The sequence below is a fragment of the Protopterus annectens genome, chromosome 9.part0 (assembly GCF_019279795.1).
Source record: "Protopterus annectens isolate FY-2018-M chromosome 9.part0, PAN1.0, whole genome shotgun sequence".
Lineage (NCBI taxonomy): Eukaryota > Metazoa > Chordata > Ceratodontiformes > Protopteridae > Protopterus > Protopterus annectens.
In genome coordinates, this window is record NC_056743.1 from 1,207,391,089 (window position 1) to 1,207,398,338 (window position 7,250).

At 39.8% G+C, this 7,250-nt stretch overlaps 1 non-coding gene across 1 annotated transcript; it reads left to right on the plus strand.

Moving 5' to 3' along the window:
• Positions 1 to 4,672: 4,672 nt before the first annotated feature.
• Positions 4,673 to 4,746, plus strand: TRNAI-AAU. Its single transcript has one exon. It is a non-coding gene; the product is annotated as a tRNA-Ile (tRNA).
• Positions 4,747 to 7,250: the final 2,504 nt, after the last annotated feature.

Consider the following 7,250-nt stretch of genomic DNA (forward strand, 5'->3'; position numbering starts at 1 on the left):
GGACTATACAATTACAATTTGTGCTCAGCTAGGCATTACTATAAATTTCGAAAAATCTGCCTTGTTGCCCTATCAATCTATTACCTATGTAGGAGCAGATTTAGATACAAGACGTATGTCCGCAAGGCTACCGCCAGACAGGGTGGCCACAATTCGGCAGCAAGTTCATATCCTCATGCAATGCAAAAGGGTACAAGTCAGGTTGGTCCTTCAAACCCTGGTATCTATGGCAGCGGCAATTCTTCTGATACCTATGGCCCATTTTCACATGAGAATTCTTCAGTGGCTTCTTTTCACACAGTGGTCCTTTCAACAGCTCCCCATGTCTCACATGATCATGATTACAGAAACATGCAAAAGACACCTTTCCTGGTGGATGGTCTCCCTACTAGTGTCTCAGGGCAGACCATTCATCCAGCCCCCTCCGGTTGCCACAGTGACCACGGATGCCTCACTGATAGGGTGGGGGGGCATTATCAGGGCAGGACAGTCCAAGGCACTTGGCAGCCTCACGAGTACCATCTGCACATAAATGTCTTGGAGATGAGAGCCGTGCTCCTAGCGTTGCAAGCCCTTCAGGACTCTCTCCCTTCCAGGACCATTGCAATTCAAACGGACAACATGTCAGTGGTGTGGTACATCAACAAGCAGGGCGGAACCAGGTCCTACCCCCTATATTGAGAAGCACTCAGACTCTGGCAGTGGGCGATTTCCTCCCAAAGATTTCTGATTGCAATTCACATCCCTGAGAAGTCCAACGTCATAGCGGACAGGCTCAGCAGAGCTATTCTCATGCCTCACGAGTGGTCTCCGAATCAGGTAGTTGCGGATCTGATCTTCCGCAAATGGGGACAGCCTTGCTGCAATCTGTTTGCCACCCCCTTCAACAGCAAATGCAGCAACTACTTCTCCCTTTTACCGCTTCCCGGTCACCCTCCCAGAGATGCTCTAGTCCACGATTGTCCTCAGGGACTTCTTTATGCCTTCCCGCCATTCCCTCTTATAGCCAAACTCATACAGAAAGCTATTCCGTTGGGTTGCAAAATGATCCTCATTGCCCCCTGCTGGCCTCGACAGATATGGTTTCCATTCCTGCACCGTTACCTCCTCGAGCAGCCCTGGACTCTAGATCCTATTCCAGACCTGCTGCTTCATCAATCAGGAGAGCTGCATCAATCCCTCCAAACAATCCAGCTCACAGCTTGGTTGATCCAATTCCAACCCTAGCCAGGCTTCCCAGCATTTCCCCGGCCATGCATGAGATTATTGTCTCCTCTCACAAATCCGCTACTAGGAAGACTTATGCTAGCAAATGGAAACGTTTCTCTTGTTGGGCAGAGGCTAGGAACATAGATCCCTTTTCAGCCCCAGTTCACAAAATCTTGGAGTTCCTAACAGAGCTTTTTCTTTCTAGGTCCGCTTCTGCCACAATCAGGGTTCAACTAGCGGCCATCTCTAACTTTCATGTTGGGTTTTCTAATCTAAACATTATGTCTCATAAGCTGTGTAAAGCCTTTCTCAGAGGGACTACTCTCCTTAGGCCCCCAGTGAGAGATCCCCCTCCACCTTGGGACCTTAATTTGATACTAACCTCCTTGATTATGCCCCCTTTTGAACCGGCAGCATCCTGCTACATTATGTTTCTGTCTTGGAAAACTCTCTTTCTGGTAGCTATTACCTCAGCCAGACATGTCTCGGAACTTCAGGCACTAAGTGTTCATCCTCCGTACTTAGTTTTTCATAAGGACAGTGTTGCTCTGAGAACTAATCCCTCCTTCCTTCCGAAAGTCTGCTCAGAAAATAATCTAAACCAATCTATAGACCTCCCTGTGTTTTTCCCTAACCACACCAACAAGGCAGAATACAAATTACACCTTTTGGATATTCATAGACAATTGCGTTTTTACCTGCATAGAACGAAGGATATAAGAAAGTCGGACCAACTTTTCCTTTCCTATGCTAGGGGCAAACAGGGTCTTCCAGTTTCCAAAGTGACCCTGTCCAGGTGGTTGTCTCACATTATTACCTTCATCTATCAACTAAGAAAGAAAGAGTTGTCTGTCAAACGAAAGGTCATTCTACTAGGGCTTTGGCCACCTCTGTAGCCTTCCAGTCTAGGTTGCCCATGGACTCTATCTGTGCCATTGCCACGTGGGCAAATCCTCATACCTTTATTTCTCATTACAAGTTAGACATGGTCTCCAGGAGTAGAGCTAACTTTGGTTCCACTGTTCTGAAGAGTCTGTTCCAATGAGCCACCCAGGATCGTAGGTGCTAGGGACGCTGTCCCAACAAGCAAGAAACGAAGGCAAGATAGGCAACTTAACATAAAGAAGTTATGTACCTACCATAACGTTCCATGTTAGTTGTCTTCATCTTGCCTTCTTTCTTGCGTTCCCCCCTCCATCCCCCTGTCCTGTTGGACCGAGAGGAGTTCAGGTTTCACTGGCTGAGTGTTCTCTGGTTTGTTTCCTCTACTGACTTAGAGATTATGACACGTAGGTTTAACCTTCTGCTTGGAGGGGTTTCATTCTATAGCTATTGCTGGGGTTAGCTATTTCAAACGAGATCTGGGTAGCTAGCGCTAGGCATCATGGGATAAGGGGTAGACTCGAGCCAGTAAACAGCTCTCGAGCTATAGAAGATGGCCAGGTCGTGGCGCCAATCCCAACAAGCAAGAAAGAAGGCGAGATGAAGACAACTAACATGGAACGTTATGGTAGGTACATAACTTCTTTTTATAGGAATCCTTGTCAAAAAATACATAACTAGGGAATAAGAACATTCCCATCAAGAAGTAAAGGAGTGTTTTCAGAAATGCCTGTGAGAAGTAAAGTCTAAGAAGACACTGGAGGCAAGACTTATATAAATCTGTAGTTTATTTAGGAATCTACATAGTCCAATAAGGCATAGTAACTGCCATCCTGCCTTTCAGTTCAAAACAAATCTGCTTTCATACACATACTGCCCACCCAAAAACAAATAACCACTTCAGGTGATCATCATGAAAGCAGATGAAATAATGCCCAATGACTGTATTTCAGTTTGTTGTTGGAGGTACTTCATCCTGGTTAGCATAAAGTTTAGAAAAATGTATCATACTGTGAGTTTTATGTACTGCCATCACTGTCAATATGTTGTCCTGCTAATATCTGAATTTAAAATGATACTTGCAAGAGAAATTAGCCCTGGAAATAAGACCCTCTGCTCTTTTTGGCTGCCTACACAAAATGACTAAAGATCACTGGGAAGGAACTCTGATTGCTCAGGTACTTAGTTTCCATATTAATGGGGTATGATTTGGTTGTCCATATTATGTTAACTGGGTTAGCGGAGTGTAGGTGAGATTTCATTCTAATGAACTGCACTGCCTTTCATTTACAGGTTCACTTTCCCAAGTGTCCTGATGATTTTTTTTAGGTTCACACTGATTAAAAAAAAAAACTTTAAAAACAAGCATAGTCAAATGGTGTGGTGCCAGGTTTTCTTGACTGATTGAAAAGGTTAAAGATCATTTTCCAAGGGGTAAGAACTAATTTGTCCCTGTGAACTGTACATTGCATCAGAACAAAGTACTGAGTACCCAGAAATCATAAAATGTGTTTGATTTGTAGAAAGAAATGGTGTTGATATTCATTTATATCAGCTTTGAGCTTCTTGTTCTCAGTTGTTTGCTTCAGTAAGGTATTCATTAGCGACATGTTGACATCATCCAGAGTGCTGAGCTTTGTGATGAGAACAGTAAAGTGTATAGATAGAGGAGTACATTTGCCATTTACTGCAGCTTTTGAGTTGAATTTTTATTATACAGACTAGTAGAAAAATGTCACCATTTCATAGTAATTTTTGTTAGATTATAATAGGAAATTTAAAAAAAAAGTGTATGCACCCTTTTTGTTTTCCTTTTGAATAGAGACCTTCCTTGACCACTTAGGTTTTTATTGTTGTCAATTTCTTCTTCATTTTTTAGGAACCTCCAGTTGTAGATATAGGGTGTGAAAAAATGCAGATAGCAAATAAAAAAGTTTTTAATTATAAAATGGTTTGCGTTAACTGTAGCCACAAGGAACTGGCTTTCCTTCATCAAGATGCATTATCAAAATGTGGTACATAATGACATCAATTCAGGAAGTAAAAAGTAACATATGCATTACGCAAAACTTTTATTTTTTTAATACATTAAAAGCAATACTATGGGAAACACTTTATTATTGAAATGTAGCAGGTGACTATTACTTTTACCCCTGAGAGTAGGTAGGGAAAGCATTGTACTTGATATTTAAGTTCAGACTTGGATTCAGTAGTATTTTTGTTTATCTACAGTCTTAAATTCTAGAATTAAGGTGTCTGCTAACAGTGAATGTCTTACTACCAGATTAGGTGACTATAGAAGTAGGAAAAAAAAAACAGCACTAAAACCTGTTCTCATCATCAAGCACCTTTGTATGCTTTGCTACATTTTTTTCCTATTTTCAAGCCAGCAAGAGTAAATGTAATATGAACATTCATCTCAGGCTTTCAGTGCCACTGCTTTTCATGTCGCCCTTCTATTCCACACTCACTAGAGTAAATAGTAAGTATCAAATTCAGCAAATTAATTGTATTTTCTTAAGCAGCTACAGCACCGATTCCTCCAAACATTTCATAATGTTATCCACAAAGTTTATTCTAAGGCCGGTTAGCTCAGTTGGTTAGAGCGTGGTGCTAATAACGCCAAGGTCGCGGGTTCGATCCCCGTACGGGCCAAGACTTATTTTAGCCGGAAGATAAAAAATACATTGGGTCTAGTTGTATACTAACTGCTTGGATTCGTACTGTTTTTGGGCTGATCACAGAGTTCTGTGGTGCCAAGACAGACTTATATGGAACATTAAACCATGGTACCATTTGTATTGCTTGTCTGACATTCATTCTATCTGTTGCAGTGTGGTGCTTATTCTCTCAAGGATTAAACTGGATCACATTGCCAAAACAGTTGCAGACTGTGCTGTCTCCATAGCACCTATCAGTCAGTAAGCATTTCCTCCTTGTAATGACTGCAGATTTCACTCTCTGCCCTCAGGCAGCTCTACACTTTATCACTGCTAGCTCCGCAGACCACTAGCAAAGAACAGTGCTATGTAGAAATATGAGCCATAGAATACTGTGTTTAATGCTTCCCTTTTTAACAGCTTGTGTAGTAATGATGGGATGATTTTCATTTTTGCTGGAATTTCACAACTACTATCTATTAACATTTTTTTACGAAGTGTATATTGGATAGCAGCAGTGACTTAGGTGTTTTCTCCTTTCACAACACACAAAGAAAGATTTAAGCTTCACAAATAAATGTTAACATCTTGTGTAGGACGTATGACTACAAATATTTGTGAAGTATTACTTATGTCTGTAAACTTCTCACAACAAATTAGAAAGGGAATTGATTGTATTAGGTAATTAATGAAAAAAATGCTAATCAGTGTTGTATAAAAGACTGGAAAAAAGCACAGAGTTCATATTTCAAGTGAGAGGTTTACCATTAGATAGAGCGCATGCTGTTCCTGAATTTTCTGGTTTCCTGAAGGTGGATGGCTGATTTGGGACTTGTGGATGTGGCCTGAAGGAAGATCAAGCAAATAACTTTGTGGAGCTGAAATAGAGGTTAGCAATAGTCATAAATTAATTGTGTAGATGTTTAGATGTGCAGAATGACAGTCTAAATGCAGATGTCTGTGCTGAATGCTGTACATAAACTTTGCAGATTATTAACCTTTTAAAAGTGTGCGCAGTGACTATTAAAATAACTGTCTATATAACAGACAATACTGTTTAGCTTGCAGGGTTTAATGTCTTCAGTTTTTTTCTCAATACAACATGAATGATATTCTCCTTGAAACAGCTCTAACAGATCTTCCTAGAAATCAGATCTCACATATGTACATTCTTATGAAAGCAGTCTTTTGGGAACTTTCAAAGTCTTTGTTTTGGTATTTAGTGAGTCATATCTGTTTGAGAATCTTTCTGTGTGAAACCAGTATTTTGATGATGTTATGCAGTCTGTTAATAAGCTCCTTGATGTTCTTGTTTCAATGTGAATTACGTGACAGTTTAGTTTGCCTCCAGCTCGTTGTTTTCCTTGCACCTGCATTTTTATCTGTAGTCCTTGAAACATGTTCCAGACACTGAACATTCAGCTTGTCTCAAGCTGTACCAGACTTCATGTTACATTGCATGAATGAATGCTGCTTTAGTCATTTGATTTTTTCCTTCCTTTCAGCTAAGAACAGTTTAACCCTTTAATATATGTATGCTAGCAAACAGAAATACATGCATCTGACTGTATTATTCCTACATATATTATAGCAACAGACGTGTATATGCATCTAACTAGTAAATAGATGTGCGTATGCATTTATACATTTCTAAACATATCTAACAGATCCATACCTGTCAATCTCTTAGCACAAGAAATCTGAACAAAGAGTAAAACAGTTTGAGGACAAAGGTCGAAAAATAGGGACACATTTTAAGTACTGCTCTTCTAAACTTGCTAAAAAAAAAAGGTGACACATAGGAGTTGTTAGCATGCATTTTCTGAAGGATATGAAATCTGAAATTCAAATATATGTCATTGTTTACTGACTTTAGTCCTCAATGATTTGCCAGAAAACCACAAACTGTGTGAGGGATAGACAGAAAATATAACACAAATCTGGACATTCTGCGAAAATCTGGACAGTTGAGAAATATGGCCATAGCCTGCAACTGTGACATTTATTTAGCAGCTTGCTTCTGTAAGGCTTGCATGAGACTGAGGCTGGGATTCATGAAGGTTATTACTAAGTATACACTTAGTGGGCCTTTCTGAGTGAACAAAATGAACAAGCAATGTGGTAGAGTAGGTTCTTGAATGCAGAATGTGTAGCCTGGTATACAATTAATGATAACTTTTATGATCCGAGGGTTATTCTGTATGGTCAAGTAAATTTGTGGACTGTGAATATTTACTTTTATGGTACTACGTACTGTGAGATTGACTGAGAAAAGCCCAGGTCTCCTCTGTTTTTATATTTGATTTTTAAAATAAATCTGTTTTTTCATATTTATACCTGCAGTTTTTATGTTAATGCTTCAGCTTATGAAAAATGAATTATTTTCCAGCTGAAAATAAGCCTACCTTACTTGTAACATGTTAATTATATCCTCATAATTTTCATAGAACAGTATCTGTGAGAAATGTGTAGACAAATATGCATTTATTTGATTAGTTT